General features: G+C 38.0%; 1 long non-coding RNA gene and 1 pseudogene across 2 annotated transcripts in view; one reads left to right on the plus strand and one right to left on the minus strand.

Annotated features, from left to right (window-relative positions):
- Positions 1-26,984, plus strand: part of LOC116998535 — a 68,841-nt pseudogene that overhangs the window by 29,172 nt on the left and 12,685 nt on the right.
- The window catches only part of LOC116998536, an 84,671-nt gene that overhangs the window by 16,691 nt on the left and 40,996 nt on the right, over positions 1-26,984 (minus strand). The gene's annotated exons all lie outside the window — the stretch shown is intronic.

Genomic DNA, 26,984 nt, shown 5'->3' on the forward strand with positions numbered 1-26,984 from the left:
CAGATTATACAGTACATAGATTCTCTATTTCCAGTTTGCAGCAGGTGGCAATCTAAAAGAAATAAAATGTCCAGCATGTCAGTTGCTTTTTCTGCTACATGTTTTGTCTCTGTTGGGAGTCTACCGAGTGCTGATATAGCCAAGACTGTTTTGTCTGGTTTTGTTTGTATTCCTCCTTTTTCATAGAACTATTCGTAATCATTTGTATAATGATCATTTGTGCAGTGTCAGCTGCTTTATAAGTACTGGTTTTGGATGGTAGATTTTGGCATTGCTATATTTAAATGTTCCGTTTAGAATCCTTCTATGTTCAAGTATTATTCATCCTCCTATATTCATAAATTATGAGCTGTTTCTGACTATTCAAATACAAAACCTATGAAAACCGAAAGCTTTGTCAGCTTGAAAAATCAGCTGAGAATAACAGAAGATTGATTTAGTTGAGATAATAGTGTTTTTTCAGATTTCTGTCTCTTTTTGAGATCTCAGTGCCTGGCTATCCTTATGATGAAAAGTTTCTCCTTCTAGCTAGTCAGAACCTCTGTTTGTAATTATGCCTGTTGTCTGTCATTCCTCTGCCATGCACAATTGAGAAGAACCTGTCTCTTGACAGGTTGTCCCCTTGATAACTTCCTTATAGTTGCTGGATGCTTCTCAATGCTCCCCAGAGCTTCCCTTTGCTGGGCAGAACACACACATGTTCCTTGTCCTCTTGGCACACAGTGAATGCTTCAGCCCCCTCGTGACCTTGGGGACCCTCTGCTCCATTTTGTCAATGTCTGCTTGCACTGTGGTGCCCAGCCTGGACACAAAACTCTGGGTATAGTCTAGTGAGTGCAGAGCTGAAGGGTGCAGTCACTTCCCTTGCTCTGTGAGCTGGCCTTCTGTTCCTGCAGCCCTGGAGGCTGCTGCCTTTCTTGGGTTGCAGGGCACACTGCTGACAGCTTCTCCTGGCTCTCTGTCCAGCAAAATTCCCAGTGCATTTTCTGCAGAGCTGTTGTCAACCAGTCAGTTCCCAGCCTGTATCACTGCAAGGGGCTCTTCCTTCCTGATACACAGCTGTATTTGTCTTTGCTGAATTGTATGTCTCCTGTCAGCCCGTTTCTCCAGTTTGCCTAGGTTTCACTAAATGGGGTCTACTCTCACTCTTACAAACTTCTCTAATTCATTGCCATGTTTATAATTGTATATTTTTTGTCTTTTATTTTAAGGACAGCACAATTTTTAACCATTAATAACATATATTTCTCTTTTTCTGAAGGCTACCACCTAATAATTAAAAGAACAATTCTGTAAAGTTGTTTATAGTACAGCAGCTATAAAAAAATTGCAATTTGAACACCTGTCTTGTTTTTAAATGCTGTCTTCATATTTTCCCAGGATGTGAAATAGTCACAGGATGTGCTAGTTAATGTTGCTCTGACTTCAAAGTTGCCAGAAAGCCATTATAAAAGTTCCATTTTAAAGAAGATAGGCTTTATCTGATTACAATCTACTTACCGAATAAGAGGACTTTTAAGTTTTGTATTTTCTATTTCTTATCTATTTTGGAAGGGTATTCAGTGTGCAATAACTCAAGAAAAGAATATGTAATTTATGTCCTAATCATTGTTCTAGGATTTTATTTTTGCAATGTGTTTTTAAATTGTTGCCCAGAGAGGTTGTGGATGCTCCATCCCTGGAAGTGTGCAAGGCCAGGTTGCATGGGGCCCTGATCTATTTAATGCCATTCCTGGCAGGGGTTTTGGAAACAGATGATCTTTGATGTCACTTCCAGCCTAAGAAATTCTGTGATTCTGCCAGTATTTGAACATACCGTTGGGAAAACATTAATGGCAGATTATGAACATCCAAAATATGATGGCTTGAACATAGGTTCATGCTCACAAAAAAACCAAAAAACACCTCTCTTGTAAACATGTTACTTCTTCTTTTTTATTTTTTTTTTTAGGTCATTTCTATCGCCCAGAAGGAACAAAGGATTTTTTGCTTTGTGGCAATAGCACAGATGCAGGGTAAGGTACACTCAAAATGACGTACTATCTGTCTAAGCAACATGTAAAAAATATCAATCTAAGCTTTAAAAAGCTAATTTAGTTACCTAACGTAACAGTCAATAATAATATGGTCATGGTTCCTAGTAGCTAGACACTTGAGTGAATAAAAATGTTAAATGACAAAATACTTTGCTGGAAATTTGTTTTAAAAGCTCATATGTAACTAGAAAATTCCACACAGTGAGGTAGATCTTGTGTTATCAATGATGTAAGAACATTATCGTGGGTTTCCTGCCATTTCTCAGTCCTAAAATTGGCATGGAGCGCTGAGATTTAGAACTAGATTTAAGGAAGACATCTTCAGGCTTCCTCTGTCTGACACCTACATGCATGGCAGTGTCTTGCTCTCTTTCTGTGACAGTGTTGTGGTAACAATATTAAATAATTCTGTATGCTTATGAATGACCAGTCAATTCCTTGGTTTTGGTTGGTAATAGCTTTAAAACCCACACATTCAAATTATTTTGTAAACATTTAATTTATGTACATAACTATGAGTTAATTTTGTGTATGTGTGTAAATGCACAAAATATAGACACACAGACATGAAAAGAAATCTTCATAGTGTTTTTCTATAGAAGTCCTGGGGAGAAGAGCCTCCTCTGTCCTAATTGAAACAGTGTGCTTACACTTGATATCAAGATTGTATCACCTACTCTCAAAACCAATATGAAAAATTTCACGAGGTAAAAGTATCCCTATGCTGGTTATTTGCTCTTGACAAATTGGTAGAATTTGTTAATTATGCTCATAGAGGTGAAGAAGCCAAGAAATTTGGTATGCCAACCTCACTGACAGACAAAATTCAGCATAAAATATGTGTGCTGGCTGTCTTTTTCCTGCATGGAAGTATCCACCTATTGAAATCTCTGTGTTCAGTATGTGTATTATTTTGATTGAAGAGATATCTGCAGAGGTCATATTAAACTTTTGATAATAAACTTTATTTTGCTTAAAATTCTGAAAGGAGATAGAAGGAAATTTTGTCATTACTTGTTTGCTGTCTCAGGATTATTCTTTAAAGAACAGACTTTTAATTTCCTCACTAATTTTTGAATTATTTTAAGCCATAAATAACGGCACCCTCCACTGTTGAAGCTTCATAAGAAGCTCAAGAAACAATAATAAATTTTTTAAAAAGTGTTACATGAAATTTGTGTATGGATTGTTATGCCTTTTTCTCTTTTTTTTTCCCCCTCTCCTAGAAAATGCCCGGAAGAGTTTATCTGTGTGAAAGCTGGTAAAAACCCTAACTATGGATATACTAGCTTTGACACATTCAGCTGGGCTTTCTTGTCACTGTTTCGACTGATGACACAGGACTATTGGGAAAATCTTTATCAGTTGGTGAGTATATTTTAAAAATTATGGTTAGGGTATTACTGGCCGCAAATCAATCATGGAAAGGCCGTTATAACATACCATTCTATTATTAGCCATCAAAGTTTATCAAAGGAAACTAATTCAGTTGCAAAACTAGGCAGATACAGACCCTTAGTGCAGAACCTCACATGATTTCTAAAGAGGCACATGAGGTTTTTTGATCCTTAATTCAATTTTTTCAGTGTATATTTCATTTTGTGCCTTATGATATTTTCAAAAATATCAATATTGAGTTTAAATTCTAAAAAGACTTCATGACAGCAAAACCTGAACCTAGTTTCAGTACTCTTAATCCTGTTTTTTATAACACAGAATACATGACTTGAAATAAACTAACTTTCTCACAGTAGCTTTTCATTATATGGTATATGAAAATGTGTTAATTATAATAAATACCATCTCCTAATTATCTACTCAATTGTGCAATTTTAAATTCATTTGGTTATTTCAAAGGAAAAGCATGCTAGGTAAGCATTCTAATCCTCCAACCTGTGGTATGAGACTTCCATTTATAACTCTGATCCCACATACTTTCGAAGATTATGAGGCATTGAAAGAGGTTTGTCAGAACTCTCTGTTTTGATTACTTTGTAATTCAGCAAACTTGTATGATTTTACTAAAGAAGGAAACAACTAAGTATTAGTTTTGCACTTGTCAAAGCCATTAATGCTTATGAACTGCAGAACTGATGCATTTCTTCTCCAGCTAGCTGATTTCTCTTCTCCTTCTATAGACACTACGAGCTGTTGGCAAATCATACATGGTATTTTTTGTTGTGGTGATTTTTCTGGGCTCCTTCTATTTGATTAACTTGATTTTGGCTGTGGTTGCCATGGCCTATGAAGAGCAAAACCAGGCTACTCTTGTTGAAGCAGAGCAGAGGGAGGCAGACATTAAGCTGAAGCTTGAGGAACTGCGGAAGCAGCAAGAAGCAGCTCAGGTATTTTCTGTCAAGAGTCTGGGCCTTAGTGTGTTTCTTTGCATGCTATTTGTTAAAACCAATAATTAAATTCACATATTTTAAAAATTCCGTTCCTTAACATACCTTGCAAATACTTCAGACTCCTTTTTCTCTGCCTCTTTATTGTTTTTGAACATATAATATCTAAAGTGTTAATGAATTTCTGAACTGAGAACAAAGAGTAGTCTCTAATATAATAGTTTTAAATAATTCTCTCTTATCTTGGGGTAGCATCTAATAAACTGTAATGATGATTTTTCAAATTCTTATCTTATAAATAATTTCAATAGTTTTCAAGACTTGATTAGAGTGTAAAGTATTTTCATCTATAAATTTGTGATTGATTTTTGCTACTTGTGCTGCTACCAGCCTAAGGAAACTACTTACAATAAAATTTAACATTAGTTTACTAAATTAATACAGACTGGAGTGACTCTGTTCAGCTCTTTTGTTTCCTGTTGTATTCACTCGAATTAATACATTTATTAATTTTCAAATATTTTCTAGTGAACTTTGTGGCTGTAGTTGATGTGGGCTGACAACATAGTATGGAAACTAAGTAGAACTCCATTCAAATTCCATTCATACTGCAGAATTTCATTTGTAGTATTGCACAAATCCAACTATGTTGTTTACTAGAAGTAATTTGATACAAATCTTGGGAACAAGGGCTATATCCTTTTAAAATGGTGTGATTACAAAGCATCTTGTTAAATAATTGCTGTGGCAGGCAATAGCAGCAGCTGCAGCAGAGATGACTGAGTACAGCTGTGAAAGTGGGAATGCTGCACCCTCAGATAGTTCTTCAGATGCATCCAAGCTTAGCTCGAAAAGTGCCAAAGAAAGGAGAAATAGAAGGAAGAAAAGAAGGCAGAGAGAGCTCTCTGGAGAAGAGGATGACATGAAGGATGAAAAACTTCCAAAATCTGAATCAGATGGCAGTATCAAAAGGAAAAGTTTCCGTTTTTCTTTTGATGGGAACAGACTAACTTATGGGAAGCCGTTTACATCACCCCACCAGGTACTGTGAGTAATGCAATCATCGTTTTTGGAATTTGTGATTACTGTCATATCCAACAAACTTCACTGCAACTTTGCAATGTAAAGCAACAAAAGAAAAATAATGTAGCATTCTCTTAAATACCTACTTACTGTTGGTACTCTTTTCTGGAGTGTACCTCAAAAAGGTGTTATGTTCTCTCTCATTTTGTTATTTAGGACCATAACATGCACAGCAGCATTGCATTTTCCTAGTTAATCTCAAATAGAAATACCTTCTTAATTAGCAAAAGGTAAATTTAAGTATATTGTATGAATTTAGAAGTCTAAAGGTATTGATATCTTTTAATGTAGTGCATGATCTATGTGGATCATTGGGATTTATGGAAATATTGGTTTTTTTCTCTTTAAAGCAGAGATTGAAACTACTATGGCCTTATGCATGTTATTTTTTTCCTCTCCAGTTATTGTTTTAGGTACACTGTAGATTTACCCATTCAGTTGACTTTCATCTGTAATGCATCTTTGAGATCAGCCTAAGGCAGTGTATTAAAGATAACACGGACAAATTCCTGGGGAATGTAACTTGTTATTGTTTTTCTTATATGTAGACATGCATTTTGTATACTTATAATTTTCAGACCGTCATTTTTTATGTTTCCTTTGCAGTCTTTGCTGAGTGTTCATGGCTCCCTGTTTTCTCCCCGGCCTAGTAGCAGAACAAGTTTTTTCAGTTTTAGAGACGACGGAAGAGAGAGAGGATCTGAAAATGACTTGGCTGACGATGAGCACAGCATGTTTGAGGATAATTCGAGCAGAAGAGATTCTCTGTTTGTGCCGCGCAGACACGGCGAACGGCGCAGCAGTAACATTAGCCAGGCCAGTAGGTCATCCAGAAGACTGACACTCTTCCCAGTGAATGGGAAGATGCACAGCACTGTGGATTGCAATGGAGTGGTTTCCTTGGTGGATGGGCCGCCCAGTCTGTTGTCTCCTACTGGACAACTTCTGCCAGAGGTGATAATAGATAAAGCAGCAACTGATGGCAATGTACGAAATTTAAAAATTGCTCCAGGTTTCATGGCCTTTCTTTCTTGCATAGACAATGCTTCAATTAAATTATTGCTTTGAGAATAGACTGGAAGTTGTGAATGCTTTTGTAGATCTTACTGTAATGAAATAGGTTTGAAGTGATTCAGACAAAAGTAGTAAAAAAAGTAGTAAGTAAGTAGTAAGTAGTAAGTTTTTACATACCTGCAAAGCAAGGATATTCATACATCTGCTTAATGAATCAGATTAGTAATGTTCCACTGCTAAATCTGTTTTAGAACCCAAAGTGGAATGTTCAACTCTAAGCTTCCTGTACATTATTAGATTATTTCAATTTTTTTTTTCTTTATGGTTTAGCCTCCTTTTAAGTGTATTTTCTGATCCTCTGTTGGTAATATGCTGGATTTCAAAGATTATCTGATTTGCTCACTGCCTAGGATCAGGGTATAATTTAAAAAAACCCAAAAACCCCAAATCAACAAAATATTTTAATTCTGCTTGATTTTTTCTTTTCCCTCAGACTGCTTTAGGAATGGAGCAGAGACATCTGCATGTTTTTTCCTGACAATGTTATTTTAATGAAACAGAAATTTCTATGTGGGTCACAGCACCTGAAAGTACATCAGCCAGCTACCTTGCAGTTATCAGCCAGATGCCTTGCAGTTACAATCTTCTTGCAGTTTATACACTTTTATTTTCATGCATTTACTTAATGTACTGAAAAAAAATCTACCCATCCTTATGCATTCAAAACTTCTTCATAACTGAGGTGTGCTCAATACTATAGTTATAACACAGCTTTCATTTTTTAAGATAAAGTAATGTAAAACAAGTATTCATTTTTGGGATCAATTAAGTCAGAACTACGCTGTTTCTTCAGTTGAAATTCGTAAAATAAATCAGAGTTGATAACAATTCAATTTAGAAAATATAATTTAAATAAGTTTTGAATGGGTATAGAGATCAAAACTGATTTTTAAAAGTTGCTTTTGTGGAATAGTTGTTGCTGCAGAATCTTCCTAGCATTAATCACTTGTTAGAAGTATCTTGTGAATGAACTAGTTTAGAACAGAAATATTGGTAGAGAAAGTATAGAACTGGGAATTTTTTTACACAAGTTCTGCAGGTCTTGCTTGGTTTTCTTGGCTGTAGCCCTCTCCAAAATTCCTTGTTGTCTCAAAAGTGGAGTAATGTTACTTGAGTATAATGCAGTGGAAATATGGGAATTATGTAAGAATGTTTTTCTTAATATTTTATAAGTCTTAATAGTATTAGGAAGCATATAATGAAAATAGTAATTAACAAAAATGTCACAGTATTTCAAAGTTTAAAGTTGAATTTAATTTACACGTTTTTTCTTTTTTTCTCTCTCTCTTTTTCTTTTTTTAATAGAGCACTACCACAGAAATAGAAACAAAAACCAGACGTACAAGTTCGTATCAAATACCAATGGAGTTACTGGAGGATCCTGATTTAAGGGAAAGGGCCATGAGTCTAGCTGATGTTATCACAAATAGAATGGAAGGTGTGTTATAACTGTAGATACTTGAACTTTCTTGACGTAGTCTTAGACTTGTTTAAAGGTGTTACAGCATAATGCAAATACAGAAGAGAAAAAATATGTAGCCATTGCAAATACATGAACTGAATAACAGGGAAAAAATGCATGTACATAGTGAAAAAAGAAAGGAAGGAATCTGATAAGCAGGCTGATGTAAAAAAACTCATTCTAATTAAAATGAGTAATATGTATGTATTTTATGCTAGTTATTTATGCTTAGCAATGCAGTTATTGGAAGAAATGCCTTGTGATACATTTTCAACTAACTATACCCTAAAAATATTAGAGAAAATTGAAGGTCATGCTTTAGTTAATAAGGAGAAGAAGTAATTTATACAAGGATTACTTGGAATAGTGGAATGACTGCTAGTGAAAATAAACATGAACAAAACTTGAATAATTTTCAAAGCCCAATTCAGGCTAAAAATTAATGTGGTTTTTTTTCCCGAAAATAAATATACTTAGACATTTAAGAGGACTTTGAAGTTGAAAGTTTTACTGAAAAAGGGTACCTAATCAGAAGCATAGTTTTTATGGTTTTTTGGTTTTTTAAAACAAGATTGTATGTTATTAAAAATAGACAAGTTGTAAATTATTTGCTCAGAACACTTGAGGGTTTTCTTCTTGTCTTCTAAAACCTTTTGTGTCAGAAACAATAAATTAAGTTCCTGGAAATCTGAGGATGTTCCTCCACATGTCCTTAGTGGCTCCAGGTATAAAGATTAAAATCTGAAAAAGCAGATAAAAATTATCCTCACTTTCTCCAAAACTTGTTCAATACAAATTTCTCTTTTTTTTTCTCCAGAACTTGAAGGATCCAGAAAAAAATGTCCACCTTGCTGGGATAAATTTGCCCACACTTTCTTAATTTGGGAATGTTGTGAACCCTGGTTGAAAGTAAAGAGTGTAGTTGAATTTATTGTAATGGATCCATTTGTTGATCTGGCTGTCACTGTTTGCATAGTTTTAAACACACTATTTATGGCCATGGAACATTATCCAATGACTGAACAATTTGACACTGTACTTACAGTAGGAAATCTGGTAAGTCCTTCAATCTATAAAATTTTGTACAGTTGGAACCTGGTTTCTCTTTGGAATAGAACTGCTTTTATTATTGTTATTGTTATCCCATAAAATAAGTATTAAAGGTTTAATTGTACTAAAAATATCATTTAGAATATGTTGTATATGAGAGTATTTGAGAGATGTTGTCTCTTAAAGATTGATTTCTGTATTAAAACTTCTTCAATAGAGTTTCCAATAGCCAGAGTTTGAATTACATGAAAATGAAAGAAATCCGGCGTATTTTTGTTTAGTATTACAAAAATAAGTAGGAACCAAATTAAATCCTCCTTCGTGTAGGTTCCATTGATAACACAAAAAGAGCTGAATGCTATTTTTGTGTTATTATTTCTCACTGCTATTTCTGTGTGTTGATTTATGTATTTCCTTGAAGACCATTTATTCGATTGAACTATATCAATTTGGAAAGCAAAGAATGTGTGACTTTTTCTTAGAGTATCTGTTGATACAACTGGGTTTTGATCCCTAGTGGACAGTCTGTGGGTAGAGTTTGGTGAGGTAGCTTTGTTTGGCTTATAACAGCAATAATACAGATATGTCATACTTCTTAAACTGTGCTTATTCTAAGTGGATGTTCTGGTGATTAGGATCCAGAGAAATAATAAAACAATTTGGTTATTAGAATATGTGAAATTCTAATACATGTTAGTAACAGACTTAAGGACAGTGTTAAAGTATCAGCATTTAAATTGTGTACTGATATTTTTAGCCAATACACTTACCTTCTCGGTGGGGTTCAGCCTGTGACAGTTTTACTTAGTGACATCCTGCTGTAAGGGGGATCTTACTTCAGTTGTTCCTTATCTGCTGGTTCAACTTCTTCGTATTCATCCATAAAGTAACAATAAATTTCTTTTTCTTCAGGTTTTTACTGGAATTTTTGCTGCAGAAATGGTTCTCAAGATAATTGCCATGCACCCTTTTAATTATTTCCAAGTTGGCTGGAATATTTTCGATAGTTTTATAGTTACTCTTAGTTTGGTGGAGCTTTTTTTGTCAAACGTGGATGGATTATCTGTTCTCCGATCATTCAGATTGGTAAATAATACATCTGCCTTAATTAATGAATTATCTTTTTATTTCAACACTATTCATATAAATGAGACACCTTTTAGCATTAGGTATACTTTTAGTAAGTGACACAGGATATCTCTCCAGGCATGTTTTAAAAATTATGTATCATTGAATGCTATGTGCCATTTTATTGTTCAGAAGCAAATATTCTTTCAAAAGAAAAACTGTAATTTTATTGTAATTGTTTAAATATGAATGGGTAAAGCTCAGTGAAATGTACAATTTGATGTATATTGAGAAGTAGAAAACATTTGTAGTCTTGTTGACTTTCATATCTGGAAAGAGCAAGAAGGCTAGAGGTGTTTTTTAAAATGTAGGAATTATAAAATTAATGGGTTTAATAATTTTTAAGAAGATTGATTTTTCTTTTCCCCTTAAAAAAAAAAATCTTAATTTTATTACAAAAGTATTTTTATTTTAATGTATTTTTACATGTAATGTCCAAGGTGTATAACATTCAGAATCCACTTTGTGAACAATTGTAATCAGTGAGCTGTTTCTTTCATGTGGAAAAGTACTACTATGCTAAAATAAAAACAAACCCCAAAAAAATGAAACAAATGAAGACAAAAAACCCAAACAAAAAACCCAGCAAAAACCCCAAAGAACAACAACAAACAATAAACTCAGGTAAAAAAAGAGCACAATCTAAAATTTATTACATTTTAAAAGTGTGGATTTCATGAAATGCTGTGAAGGTCGTGGTTGTTGGAATCGTGTTGAAGTTTTTTCTTTTTGCTATTGCTGAGAGTCGCTAGTTTGTAATATGTTGTCACCTCTAAAGCATTTTTGTAACTACTATAAATAATGCCTGTATATTTTCTTTTTCCAGTTGCGAGTTTTCAAATTGGCAAAATCTTGGCCAACCCTAAATATGCTGATTAAGATTATTGGCAACTCAGTGGGGGCTCTGGGGAATCTGACCCTGGTGCTGGCCATCATTGTGTTCATTTTTGCTGTGGTTGGGATGCAGCTGTTTGGGAAAAGCTACAAGGAATGTGTCTGCAAGATCTCCAGTGATTGTGAGCTTCCTCGCTGGCACATGCATGACTTTTTCCACTCCTTCCTGATTGTATTCCGAGTGCTGTGTGGAGAATGGATAGAAACAATGTGGGACTGCATGGAGGTTGCAGGCCAAGCCATGTGCCTTATCGTTTTCATGCTCGTCATGGTGATTGGAAACCTAGTGGTATGTAACCAAAATCATTTTACAACTAATTTAGAATACAAAAGGTAAGAGAACCAGTAATTAACTATAAAAGTATTATAAAAGTATTATTAAATGTGATTTTTGAATATAATTTTTATTGTTTTGGATTTGCTATGAGTATGTGTTTATTAGATTTCTCATCCTGTCTAGAGTCCTCAGCTTGGTGGATGAGCCCCCTTAGGGTTCCAGAGTGCAATTCAGAGGATACGGATGGGAGTGTGCAGCACCGGGTATTCAGGGTGTTGTGGACTACTCCTGGTTACCTAGAGAGGGAGAAAAGAGCAAATGCATCCCCACTGTTGGACTTCCAGGGTGAAAGTTTGCAGAAGAGGATAGAGCAGGACCTTTTCTCCCTAACTGATTTAGTCATTGCTTCCAATCACCCATAGGCAGGCTATTGGGCCTTTATAAAAAAAATTTTCTTATCTCTCCTGTCTAAATGACTGCTTCTGGATTCTGAAGGCTCATTTAGAAATGTATGCCATTTTGAGACCTGCTTTCTGCACAACCAGCATTTTACACAAATGGAATAAGAAAACTTCAATTAGAAGGAAGTTGTTATGTGGAAATAAACCTAGATTCAATTGCTTCATATTTTCTTTTGCTTCTTCGCTTTTTTGCTTCCTATTTCATAAGTACTTTCTACAGATACTTCTAATGTGGCCTGTGTTAAATCTGCTTTTTTCTTTTTCAGAGGAAAGCATCAGTTTGACACTAGTTTGCCTGAGTATAAATTTTTCTTTTTATATATAAAACATTTTTTAACTTGCCAGTATTTAAGACATTAAGTCCTCTGCCTATTGCTCTGCTTTTCTCATTCCCTCTGTTATTCAACATCTCTGCTTTAAACTAAACTGTCAGTAGCAGAAGAGATTTTAAATTGACCATCCTGGAAGTATTGTTTAGGAATAAAATAGCTGAGAGGAGTAAGGTGAGTATCTTTAAACCAAGCCAGCGCTGCTTCTAGTTGCCCAACCACTGCTTCAGATTTTTCTGTAAATCTATTGTCTTATAATGAAGAGAACTGTGAAGTTTCTTGATTGAACTCCATAAGTAGTTTTCTAAACCAGAAGATTGAACTTTGTGGACTGAAGTATCCACCTATGTGAATATTTCCGCAGTGTTTACTATATTCTGATATTATTCCATATCTCTAGGAAAACTTCTTACATTAGCAGACATCCCTGCTGTATATTATGGGCTGTTTTATCCATTTGTCTTTCTGTGTTCCCAACATATTTTTTTATCTTATCTTCCAAGCTGATTGAAGAGCTGATTTGAAGATATTAAGAGCTGGTACTCTGCTGCTTTGGCATTTGAGTTCCTCTGGGTAACCTCTGGGCTTTTATAACTGATCTATGTTCTATGTTTTGTCTTGCTGTGGGAAAAGGGTGACTTGGGTGTTAAAAAACAAGGGTACATTCCTCATTTTTTAAGTCACATACAGAAAAATATTTTTGTGAGTTTGAACCAGCATGCAGAAAATGTGTTTTTGCACAGGTCAAAGTGCTGCAATTTGCCAGAAGAGTAAACATGTTGAATCTGTTCAGACAGTACCAAAGAATCATTAATTTCTGACCTTTGTGCTTAAATTGCATTTGCATTTTATTTACTGTGTACTTTCAGAAGTGTAAACTGTAAGTGAAAGCACAAAGCCTGTTTTCATAATGGGTTCATAAGCATATGAATGAAAAATGGAAAAAAAAATCAGCTTTGTTGTCTTTGGTTTTTTTTTTTTTTAAATTAGGTATTGAATCTTTTTCTGGCCTTGCTACTGAGTTCATTTAGTTCAGACAACCTTACTGCTACAGAAGATGATAATGAAATGAACAACTTGCAGATTGCTGTTGCAAGAATTCAGAAGGGAATAGATTATGTGAAGAAAAAGGCAGGTGAATGTCTCCGAAAGTCTTGTTTGGGAAAGCAAGCTGCTGTAAATCAAAGAACAGCAACAGATCACTTGAATGATGAGAGAAACCGTTGCATTTCCAACTGTGCCATCACTGAACTAAGGAGAGATACGAATTATGGAAAAAATGAAAATGGAATGGCCACTGTTATAGGTGGCAGTGATTATACATCATTCATAAACAACCCAAGCCTTACTGTTACAGTACCAATAGCTGTTGGAGAGTCTGATTTTGAACATCTGAATACAGAAGAGTTTAGCAGTGACTCAGATTTGGATGAAAGCAAGGAGGTAAAATTTAAATATTTTATATTTTAGATGAATTAATTGTACCAACTATATTGTTTCATAGTGTAATTCTTCCTGCTTAGAAATGCAAAGCAATTGTAATTCAAGATTCGTGGACTGTACAGAGAGTGAATAATCTGAAGTGGGAAAGTAGAGTTTGAGAGAGTAGGAGATCCTGGAAGAACTGTATAAATCTATGTGAACCCATTTATGAAGATGCTTGAAAAGCAAACTGCCAAATTGTTAGTTGAATAGAGAAATTAGTATATATGTACAGAATAAACAGTGTCAAGAGACTGGAGGTTTTTTATAATTTCATGTTTCTGAACTACAAATGTAAGCAAATTTCTTTTTAAAAATATTAGAGAAGATATTAATAAATACTATTAATACTCTTTAAGGAAAATCAGCTTTACTTTTACTGGATGAATTTAACAGAGTTGTTGGCAGGCTAATGAGAGCATTAAAAACAGTTTTTATGTTCTCAAATCAAAATGATGGGGGAAATACAAGGGAGCAATGTTGTATTATGAGGTGAATGTATCAACTGAAAACTCAAGAAAAAAATTACTTAATGAAAAAATATTAATTTTTGCTTTTTTGTGAGTTTTAAGACACTTCTAAGACAACTGGCTGATTTTAAACTGGATCAGCTCTAGGACTGTAGTCATTTGACAGAAGCTTCAGTCTGAGGGGAAAGGCAAACTCATGGATTTCGGCAGGATTTTGAAAGATGCTAAAAATTCAGATTGCAATCTGTGGCTCGAGCAGACTGTGTCTGGTATCACCACCTCTGGCACCTGAAGACACGAGGACCTAAATAGAATATCATCGCTTGTGCAGACAGCTGTACTCCAGTCTGGATTGCTTTGTCTAGAATTGTTTTGATTTTTTGGTTTGTTTTTTTCTTGTGTGTGGTTGGGTTTTGGGCATTCAGTTGATGACTCTGAGAGATTTTTGATTGGTTGTGGGCTTTTTAGGTTTTCAGGTGTTTTGTTTTGAACTGGCAGTTAATTTGCCAGAATTACTTCCAAAGTTTAGAAAATACATTAATTCCAGCGAAGTGTAGCAAAATTAAGTTAAAAAGATGTAATACGGTATTTCTTAGGTGTTTCTTTTATTGTAGAGTACAGTGTTCAGTAGTATTACACTTTTTTTGTTATTTCAGTAGCTTGTTTCCCGATCCTTGATTTGTTCCGTCTACTTTGTGGAGATTGTGTTACTCCAGATGTTAAATTGACCACTCAGTTGAGAAGACTGTAGATTACTAAGAGGCTTCTTTAAAGCAAAACAAACAGTATTATTAACCTGTTTAAAATGTTAACTGCTGTATGTAATGAAGCTATATTGTTTGCTGAATAGCTACTGCAATTTTAGATATTATTAACATGACTGAAGATTACTGGATTTCTTTAATGTTTTAATAAAACTTGGTTTTTTGGAAGGAATATTTAATGAATCTGGGTAATTTAACTTGAAATCTACCACTTGCCTGGAAATAAGCCTTCAGTTCAAGACACCTATTCTTCAGTATTTTGCTTTTCGTTGCTATGTCTGCTACAATCCATAATGCACCTTGAACTGTTTTAATTTCTTTTTTTTAATCATTCCATTAAATATTTATAGATAACAGGAAAAATTTCTTAAGCAGAAGCTTTCGTATTCAACATGGTATGATTTACTTATTGTTTTACCTACAGCTTTTTTCTGTGAGAAAGGACCTAGATGTATTTAGCATCTAGTGAAGACCAGGAATAACCTTGAAAATGAAATTAAAGGAGAAATATATTTTTGTTATTTTAAATGTCTAGTTAATACCACTAGGATACTTAAAGTTGAAATACAGATAGTGTGGGTGTTATCTGAATGTCTTTTGGTCTTTTGTTTGGGACTTTCTTTTTTGTTCCTGGAGGAGAAGGACTTGAGGGTGAAGGATTTTTGGTGGTGGTTTGGTTTTTTGTTTGTGGGGTGTCATATATGTTCATGCCCAAGTCCAGTATGCATCTATGAACTTCAGATATTTTGCTAATCTTACCTCTTCTATTACATATTTGGGTATGCTTAAGGCTCTAATCCACTGCTAAAAATTTTATGCTTTGCAAATATGTGACATTTCTAGAAAACACGTATTTTAAGTAAGGAGGAATCCACACTTCTGTTTCCAGTACTCGAAGAACCTCAAGGGTAGCATGTTTTAATTTCATTGCGTACCGTTCTTCTCACAGGAGTAAAATCAAGCTGGATCAGTCAAGACTGGTGCTTTTAAACCAGGCAGAGCAACGTGTCAGCATGTTTACACAGGTTACCTAAACAAATCATACATATTTGATCACTTCTGAGATTGATTGGCCTGCATGCTACTCAGCTACAATCTCTTTTTCCCCATGTGTTGGAATGTAGTGGGAACATGTGCAGCCACTCTGTAAGCTGAGTCCCATGACTCACATCACAGCATGACTGAGGGCAACACCAAAACATTCTTCTCTCCTTGTTACATCTTTGGTATTTTCTGTACTATTTCTGTGGCATAACCTGCATGCTTTGTAAGTTTTATTATTGTTAACTGGATGGTTAAGCATCAGCACTTTTCAAGATTAACAGAGGTTAACAACCTATGATTTTATGACAATGGGAAGGTTGTCCTCACTTGATGTTTTCTGTTCATCTGTTGTACCATGTTTTTAGCTGTCATGTAATTATGAACATTTTCTGATCATGTTCATTTGACCAGTGCCTGTTTAATACTACGTATATACAGTTACTTGTATGCTAAAATGTTTATATCTTTGATATAAATTGTTTTGTGTTTGTTTTTGTAATTCATATTTCAGTTTTCACATACAAGAGAAGCTAAGATATAGGATGAAAGATACACTCCTAGGCACAATCAAATGTATTTTTTATAAATATACATAGTTCCTTTGAATATGAATGTAATGATTCAATTATATTCTAGTCTTGAAGTTTGTGTATGTCTGCAAGATTGGAATATAGGGAATCATTTATGTAAGTTTCATTCTTCATCATAAATAATTGTTTCTTTGTGAACTTAAGCCAGTTGCTTTATTTTTATAAAGATAAGCATGAAAAATTACAGTAATTTCACGACCATAAGGCGCACCGGACTATAAGGCGCACCCCCCGGGAGCCGGCACATTTTGCAACTTTGTAGATCAGATAAGGCGCACCGGTCTATAAGGCGCACCGGGTTTTTTTTTGCAGCGAGGCTCCGCCCCCAGCTCCTCCCGCACGCTTGCTGGCCGAGGCCCCGCCTCAATCCGGCAGCCATTGGCTCCCGGGCCTGCCTGTACCCAGCAGGGCCGGGCTATGCCCACCGCCGCTCCGTGCAGCATCCCCAGGGCCCCGCTGTTCCGGGAGTTCCCTGGCGCTCCGGGTGACCCAATGCCGGCAGGCTTGCCCCGTGCCGCCGCTGCCCCGATTCCAGCTGCTTGCCCCCTCCCCGCGTGGCAGCCGCTCCGATTCTGGCGGTTTTCCCCCTCTCCGCATGGCGGCCGCCGTGCTTCTGGGGGTTTTCGCCACCCCCGCGCGGCGGCCGCCGTGATTCCGGGGGCTTTCGCCCCCCCCGCGCAGCGGCCGCCGTGCTTCTGGGGGTTTTCGCCCCACCCGCGCGGCGACCGCCGTGATTCCGGGGGCTTTCACCCCCCCCGCGCGGCGGCCGCCGTGTTTCCGGGGGCTTTCGCCCCCCCCGCGCAGCGGCCGCCGTGATTCCGGGGGCTTTCGCCCCGCCCGCGCGGCGGCCGCCGTGATTCCGGGGGCTTTCGCCCCCCCCGCGCGGCGGCCGCCGTGATTCCGGGGGCTTTCGCCCCCCCCCGCGCGGCGACCGCCGTGATTCCGGGGGCTTTCGCCCCCCCCGCGCGGCGGCCGCCGTGTTTCCGGGGGCTTTCGCCCCCCCCGCGCAGCGGCCGCCGTGATTCCGGGGGCTTTCGCCCCGCCCGCGCGGCGGCCGCCGTGATTCCGGGGGCTTTCGCCCCCCCCGCGCGGCGACCGCCGTGTTTCCGGGGGCTTTCGCCCCGCCCGCGCAGCAGCCGATCCGATCCCTGCGGCTTTCGCCCCCCCCGCGCAGCAGCCGATCCGATTCCTGCGGCTTTAACACCCCCCGCAAGGGAGCCGTCCCAATGTCGGCGGGCCGGCCCCGCGCGGGGGTGGCCCCGAAGCCGGCGGGTCCGCCCCGCGCGGGGGGCGGCCCCGAAGCCGGCGGGGAGGCCCCGATACCGGCGGGTCCGCCCCGCGCGGGGGCGGCCCCGAAGCCGGCGGGGAGGCCCCGATACCGGCGGGTCCGCCCCGCGCGGGGGCGGCCCCGAAGCCGGCGGGGAGGCCCCGATACCGGCGGGTCCGCCCCGCGCGGGGGCGGCCCCGAAGCCGGCGGGGAGGCCCCGATACCGGCGGGTCCGCCCCGCGCGGGGGCGGCCCCGAAGCCGGCGGGGAGGCCCCGATACCGGCGGGTCCGCCCCGCGCGGGGGCGGCCCCGATGCCGGCGGGGGCGGCCCCGATACCGGCGGGTCCGCCCCGCGCGGGGGCGGCCCCGATGCCGGCGGGGGCGGCCCCGAAGCCGGCGGGGAGGCCCCGATACCGGCGGGTCCGCCCCGCGCGGGGGCGGCCCCGAAGCCGGCGGGGAGGCCCCGATACCGGCGGGTCCGCCCCGCGCGGGGGCGGCCCCGATGCCGGCGGGGGCGGCCCCGATACCGGCGGGTCCGCCCCGCACGGGGGCGGCCCCGATGCCGGCGGGGGCGGCCCCGATACCGGCGGGTCCGCCCCGCGCGGGGGCGGCCCCGATGCCGGCGGGGGCGGCCCCGATACCGGCGGGTCCGCCCCGCGCGGGGGCGGCCCCGAAGCCGGCGGGGAGGCCCCGATACCGGCGGGTCCGCCCCGCGCGGGGGCGGCCCCGAAGCCGGCGGGGAGGCCCCGATACCGGCGGGTCCGCCCCGCGCGGGGGCGGCCCCGAAGCCGGCGGGGAGGCCCCGATACCGGCGGGTCCGCCCCGCGCGGGGGCGGCCCCGATGCCGGCGGGGGCGGCCCCGATACCGGCGGGTCCGCCCCGCGCGGGGGCGGCCCCGAAGCCGGCGGGGAGGCCCCGATACCGGCGGGTCCGCCCCGCGCGGGGGCGGCCCCGATGCCGGCGGGACGGCCCGCGCGGGGGCTGCCCCGAAGCCGGCGCGTCCGCCCCGCGCGGGGGCGGCCCCGATGCCGGCGGGCTCTCACTTCCGGGGTGGCAAATGTTGCAACTTTGTAGATCAGATAAGGCGCACCGGACTATAAGGCGCACTTCCGGTTTTGGGGGGAGATTTTAGTCAAAAGGGTGCGCCTTATAGTCGTGAAATTACTGTAATCAAAATTTCTATGCAGGTGACTAAATATATCTGTCTGGTTTAAAACTATGTCAATAAGGATGTTCAAACAAGAAAGAAATATAAAATAGGAAAACTCAGGATAAGAATAAAATCAAGACAACTTTATAAAAGACAAAATAGGAACTACTACACTCCCAAACCTCTAAATTCAGAAACTCTAGAACCTTAAAACTCACAAAGTTTTTTTATTTAGCTTAATTGTACCAAGCTATGCATTTCTTATTCCTGATGATCTCAGTAGTTTGACAGTTCTTCTTTTCACCACTTAGGGAGCATTGGGGCAATCCTTTTGGAAATAAAAATTCTGTTTGCGTAGTTTTGTTGTGGAATTTTTCATTATATACCATGTGTTCTTTTTCACTGTATTATATGTTGAAAGTATTTAGGTCTCTTTTTTTTTGTGTCCGAGTGGACGGTAAACTGTTCAGAAGGAGCGGAAAAGTATCTTTCCAGGAATTTTTGGAAGCTGTTTTCAAAAAGGCACTTCAGTAGGGAAGAGTAGAATGTGGTTACATCCCATCCTGGTGGTCCCAGGTATGAGGGGATGAGTCTTATTTGATGGCTGTTGATTATGTGACACTGCTCCTAACTCAAGCTTCTGCTTGCCTGAGTCTGGTCAAGCATAGACCAGCGTGCATATCAGTAACATGGGAGCTTCCAATCATTTGACTGAAAAACACACAAGTCTTTTACGTTTGGATGTCACTTTTTCTGACTTAACCTTCCCTGCATAATAAACCAGTGCTTTTATTTAATAGATATGTGTACCAATTTTTTCTAAGTTGATCTAGTCAATCCAGTGCTTAGTTTACATGCAATGTGGCCTTCTTATCTCTGTTTAGTAAACTGAACAGCAGCTAAGGGTTCTGGAAGTTGAAGGATGAACATTTTTGTCTTTCCTAAAAGCCCTCTTCCTGGAGTGATTCCCCAGATCAGTTAGATTTCTGCAAAGAATTCTGTTGTAAATCGCAAAGAAACTAGATTTCTGATTTTTAATTTGAGGGAGAAACTTTTCTATGCATATTGATTTTTATGATCACTTTGTTGTTGTTGTTGTTTGATATCTGCATCTCAGTGAAAAGTATGAGCCCCTCACATGAAAAAAAGAGAACCAATGTTTAATTAAATCTGTATCTCTTCAAGCAGTAGGTTCATACTCTACACCAGCTGTAGAAGAAAGAGGAAACCAGACTACCTGGTTTATATCAAAATAGTTCATAGAATCTCTAGTTTTATTTCTAGAGTAAAGAAAATTGCCTGTTGTAATTAAAAATAAATTTTAAAAAGCACTAATCTCTGCTTCTTCTACCATGAATTATTTGAAATGTATAACTTCATGTTCTAAACACATTGATTCTTTTCAGTTCCTTTTGTGTTTTTAATTGTTCATCTTTTATATTTTCATTTGAATTAATGTCATCTGCCGAACTGTGTGCTAATCTTACAGTGGAAATTACTCAGGCTAATTCACATTGCTTTGAATTTTTATTAGTAATATGACACAAAACTACTTTTTTCTTTAAATAGTATATATTTTAAAAATAAAAATTTGACTTATTTAATTAAATATATTGGTTTACTCACCACCACTGCAACATTTTGTAATATATATGCTATGTCATGGAATGATGAAAGCAGCATAATAATAGAATTGTGAAGGGCATATTCTGCTATCCCTGGGTTCAGTAGGAGTAATGATAGCAAAAGTTGTTTGCTGTGAATGTTGCTATTTTGAAATTACATTACTAAAGAAGAAAAGTAAAAATGAGTAACACGGGGATTCTATTCTATATCTATTCCAGATAATCAGTTTCTAAAGTAATAGCTGAGTAGGCAATGGAATAAACCCATTTTTTAATAAAAGTTAATGCAGGGTACTGGGTTACTTATCGTTTTCATATCGTCTGTCTTCTTTTACAAACATACAGAATTGTGTAATAACAAAAATAATCTTGTCCTTTCACATTTTACAATTGAGGTCTGAATACAACTTGATTGGATAATAACTTTGTCTACATTTATCTCTTAAATATCTCTTAATCATAAAAAACCTAAATTAGTGGTGTTGCTTTGACAAACCAAGGTTGTTTTATGAGGTGTGCTTACATCATTCCCTACTGACACTTACTTGTGTGGCTTCATTACTGATGTTATATACTTCTTTATAATAACATTTTTGTAAAATGTCAGAGAATGCTGTGACCAAAACTACTCTTGTTTAGTTTGGTACTCATACTTAACTGAAGTGTACAGGACACCACATCTTCCCTAAAAATCTCCAGATCTCTGCAATTACAGGCAGATTATAAAGTAATATATAGGCTTATTCTTGTATTGGATGGGAAGTTTTGGGGGGTGTATGTGTTTGTTTTTATGCTTGGGGATCATTTTAATAATGTGACTTATGTAGTATTAATTATTTTTTTAAAATGCCAAATATTATTTATGGGTGTTGACTGTACGGGTATGTGTACCAGAGTAATGGGTAGTTTCAGAATGCACAATGTACTACATATGTGCATTGGCAAAAATGAATGCAAATTAATGCCAGTTGAAATGTATAAGAAAGTAATAGTAGAAAGCAAAATAAATAGCTTATATATATATATTAGCAAATCAACTTGTTAACAGTTAACTTTCTGGTAAATCTGGAATTCCATTAAAGATTCCTTGATATGCTCTGCAATCTCTAGATAGAAGTGGATGATTTATGCACATTTCAACAGCATTGACTGCTACATGTGGGTGTTTTCTTTGTATTTCTGGTGAAAAGTATTGTTCTTATTACTGGCACATGGTGTTGCATGCTTAGTTAATTACACTTCTGAAAATATAAATATTAATAAAGTAAAAATATAATTGAATTTTATTTTCAGAAGATAGATTTTTCCAGCTCATCAGAAGGAAGTACAGTTAATTTAGCTGTCTTTGGAGAAGAAAAAAGTGAATCTGAACCAGAAAAAGCATCAGAACTACAGGCATGCTTTACAGAAGGTATGAAAATAAAATTTGGGCCTAGCAATTACATTTTGCTTGTCTGCAACAAGCACTAGCAGTTCAAGGAAGCTATAGCTTTCTGGATCCTGGTTCATCAAGTCTTAGGGTATGATTAATTTTGCCTGTTGTAGCTAGCAATACAGACATCTGTGAAATACTATGTATCTATGTGGTCATGTGTATTTTAACGTAATCACTAGGCACAATTCTGTAAACTTATCCTCAGCAGACAGTAATTATCTTGATTTTAATTACCTGTGAGATCAAACCCTACACTGGGCTTACTTCACTGAGAAATTTAAAATGGAGTCATGTGATTATTCATGGTCACTTCCTAGTGCTGGAAAGCAATCCCGTGGGTGATTCAGATCATCCACTGCCATTCAGTGGAAAGTTTGACTCAACCAATAAATTTATTTTGTTGACATTACACCGTTAATGGAGGGAGAGGCTGTAGAAATATACTGTGGGTTAAAACCGGTGGATGAGATCGTGTGTATCTATTTAAGTAAAGAAGTCATAACAGCATACTTGCATATCCTTAAATTTTTTGATTAATATTTTGATTAATTTTAATTCAATATAGCTATATCTTCTAGGGGAATAATGAAATTTACTGTATAGGAAAGAATTTCTGGGTTTTTTTATGATACTGCAGGTCTTAATTTCCTTTTAAACAATGAATTAAATAACTCAGAAAAAAAAATGGTCCAGAATTAACTCTCCTATTCTGTCCATGCTTTTTCATTTGCTTTTGCACAGATATCTTTGATTTAGGCTAGGACTTTTGCCTTTTGAAATATTATTTTACTGGTCTTTATATTTGTCAGTGTGGGGCTGTATTGACTATATTTTAAAAAATCCAGCAAACAAATGTTCCTTTCTCAAATAATTTGATGATATATTACAATTCTTCCTTATCCCTGTGTTATGTGATACCAGTTCATTCTTGGCCATAAAATTAATTTTTTCATAATGTAAACATTTTGAATGGTTGAAGGTAAGGTGGTTCATGTTCTTCATCGTGGTGGCTGAGATGATGAAATATAGTGTAACTTATTTGTAACATATGAACTTAATGACATAGGTTCATATGTTACAAATTAACAGGAGAACCAGAATGCCTTTGGGACCCATTAAAGTCATGTCAACTTGGTTTTGTTTCTATGTGATGAATAATTTTTAAAGAATTAAGGAGGCTACTCTTGGCTAGGCAGATCCTGAGGTTCATTGCTTACAATGCCTTGAGGCCGCACAATAAAATAGAGAGCTCTCCAACATGAGGCAAATTTCTGTGGACAATTGCCACAAATCTGTATCACATTGAAAAAGCTCTCATGAACTTCTGTTCAAACATTTGTTTATGTAAAGAGGTATCCTTAGACAGCTCTTGGAGCATTGGTTGGTCCTCAGTATAATAAAAATATTATTTATGCCTGATTTATTAGAACTTTTTCTTAAATGCAAATCCTTTAAAAGAAGCTTCTGTATTCTCAAACAAGTTCATATGAAAGTTGCTATGTATGCTCTTTGTTTCTACTCCCTGAAAATTGCGTATGTTCTTTAATTATCTGTATATAAACTGAATAATATATATTTTAAATGTATTTGTAAATGAAAATTAACTCAATTAGATGACTATCATTTACTGCTTTCTCAGAGTAGAGAAAAAATTGTGTACACTCAAGTTTTCCTACCTCCGAAGTATAAAATTGAAAAGGTAAGTAGCATAAGTAGCATGAAGTAGCTAGTTAAGAACAATTTGATTTTTCAGGATAATGAAAATTCTACCATATAACAGTTTCCTAATTTTTGTGCTGTTAGGCTGTGTACGGAAGTTTAAATGCTGTGAAGGCAATAGGGAGAGCACAAAAGGAAGAATCTGGTGGAACCTTCGAAAAACCTGTTACAAGATAGTAGAGCACAACTGGTTTGAATCATTCATTGTCTTCATGATTCTTCTCAGCAGTGGTGCTCTGGTAAGTAGAGCTTGCACCTATAGAAACAGTACCTACAAAAATGTTTTATCAAAGTTAGTATTATAACACATGTGTATTCATTAGGAATAAAACACAAAATTGTCTTTGAAGAGAACTTGGAACTAAATTCCCAGAATATTTTGAGTATTACATTTAATTTGCATTGCATTACAATTTTGATGAATGCAAAGTTATGTGTGTGTTTATGAAAAGGATTACGCTAAAAGTCTTGTTTAAGAAACTTTAAAAATCATGAAAAAGCAATATGTGCATGAAACAATTATTCTACTTCAAATGAAAATTGTTCCCAAAAGCAGACACTGAATTCATCACGTTCTTAGTTTATTTTTGCTACAGTTTTAGTTGCAGTATTTCTGGGCTGTTCCATAGGAATTCCTGAATTTCTTTATACTATTCTTAGTGACATTTAGTGCTTAATTTATTTGGGTTCATTTTGGTTGCTGATTGATATAGGATCTGCTATATATTGTCTTGATCTCTGCTCCAGCAGCTAAAGTACCATGTGCTTCCTTCTTCACTTACCTTGCTGCGTGCAGGGTTGTTTCTCTCACTTTTTCCATTCAGTGCTCATACTGCCATGTAGTGTTTTGCCCTTTCTTAAATGTGTTTTCCCAGAGGCACTAGCAGCTTCACTGATGTGCTCGGCTGTTTCCTTTGGGGGATCCATGGTGGGGCTGGCACAAAGCAGTCCCCTGATCTCTTCTCACAGTGGCCACATATACAGCCTACCACTACTAAAACCTTACATCAGCACCTAAGACTGAAATTCCCTAGAGATCATCAACATAATATCTGGTCTCTTTTGTTAATTGAAGTTAATGTAATAATGGGACTGCCTTCTGATGGAACCTGGCAGGGCTTTTCAGGGTGAAAAATTATAATTCTGTGTTGACTATTACTGAAATTTCTAAAAATCTTTTTGGCAACCTCAGACTTTATATTGTAATTCCATTTTCAGACAGTAATAAAATCTAAAATGCGGAAAGAATGTAACTGTAATGTCTGTTATTTTGGTTTTTCAAGGTTAAGTGTCTAGAGTTGAAAGTGATTTTACTTTGCTGTTTTCATTTAGTTCTGGCTTGATTTGTAATTTTCCAAGACTTTTCAATATCTGACTATATGTAACCCATTTTTTCCAGGCTTTTGAAGATATATATATTGAACAGCGCAAGACTGTAAAAATCCTGCTGGACTATGCTGATAAAATCTTTACTTATGTCTTTATTCTGGAAATGTTGCTAAAATGGGTTGCCTATGGTTTTCAGACCTACTTCACTAATGCTTGGTGCTGGCTGGACTTCCTGATTGTCGATGTAGGTACTATGCTTTCTAAGTAGTCTGTTTCTGTTGTTTAGGCAGGTCATTTTATGTAACTTCAATCCGATAGAGGTATCTGCAGTGAATAATATAAATTTCATTTAAAGAAACAGAAAATTACGTACTGGTGAATAAGATCCTGCTGCAAGTATGCTGTGTGTAACTAAATCTACCTTTGTGTTGTCATTGACACCATGTGTTCTGTGTGGGATCCCAGCTGGTGAGGGAGCACTGTTTACTGATTTGTCTTCAGTCTGCTGGGTGTGGCAACAGAGAGTGAGGAGGATGCAGACATAAGAAAAGAAAGGGAAATTTAAGTGAGCACATGGGGTACAGCACTTGATTATGGTCTTAATGAGGACATTGAAAAAGCACTGCAGGGGAGAATATTTTTTCAACAATAACATTAAAAACTAGTGTTGGTAGCGCACTCCAAAGAAATGAAATTCATTACATTCATGGTATGTTCATTTAAAGGAGTTCTTTCTTTTTGCAAAGATATTGGAGTAGAAATTCAACAATTGGACAAATGAAAACTATTGATTGGATGATATCTGGAATCTAGGACAGAAATTTTGTCCCCTACTAGAAGAATTTAATCTTACCTAAGGCTCTTTTTAAAGTAGATTTTTTTGGAAGGAAATGCACAATTGGTGCTTGCTATTTGTCTTCCTCATTTAACTACTTCTCTTTTCAGTGAATCCCCTTTCTTAGCAAATGGGCTAACTCAGTGACATGAGAAAATATATGATATATCTTTCCTGGGATATATGCAGTTTCCTGCTATTTACTTTCATGGTCTCTCTATTTCTTCTGTTGTGAACTCCTGGTTTATACTTACACCAAGTATAAAATCAACATATTCCCAGAACAGATGTACTGATCTGTAAGAACCTAGCAAGTATAAGGGTCCTCCCCTAAGATTAAATTTTCCAAAACAAGATAAACTCAGCACATGAAGGGGAAAAAAGTTAGGACTGTCTTTGAGTAAGGTGGATTATATAATTTTTGTGTATTTGCTTTCTTTGTGGATGCTATAGCATTCTAATTTTTCTTTATTATAACTTAAGTGAAAAATTATGACAATTTTATAATTAATGGGAAATCAGCAGCAATCATCTGGATAGATTCTGTCACTTTGCATAAAATTGTTGATGCCATATTTTAGACTTTTTTCATATTATGAGTAACCAGATAGTATGTTTCTAGAACCCTGTGATACTTACATTTGGAATTTTTTTTCCATTACAATGGTCATTGGCAAAAAAGCAAGAAAATGAAACATAAATAAATCTATTACTATTTAAGGAGTATTCAGAATTAGTGTCTCGTTGTACAAGACTGTGTTGGGAAAGGTTGATCTTGACTTGAGTTTTAAGATCAATTCTTCTAATTAGGCATACCATATATTCATGTGGATTAGTATAGGTTCTTCATTTTTTCAGCAATTTCAGAGCTTTCATGTAACCATCTTAATCTTTTGTTTAGAGTGTCTGCATTTTGTGGCCCTGTAGTAGCGGATTATATAACAATTCATGTTGGGGGACACCACTGGAGGTTTTCAATTACTTCCAACCTCAAGGTTAGGTCAGACATCTCAGGATGATATTATGTTTTGAATGGAGAATGCTTTACTTAGCAATCCATTCCCAGTGTTTGACCTCCTATATTGTAAACCCACTCTTTCCCACTCCTAAAGCTGCCGTGGTCTGCTTTGCTGTT

Source organism: Catharus ustulatus, chromosome 7, assembly GCF_009819885.2.
Source record: "Catharus ustulatus isolate bCatUst1 chromosome 7, bCatUst1.pri.v2, whole genome shotgun sequence".
NCBI classification, from domain to species: Eukaryota; Metazoa; Chordata; class Aves; order Passeriformes; family Turdidae; genus Catharus; species Catharus ustulatus.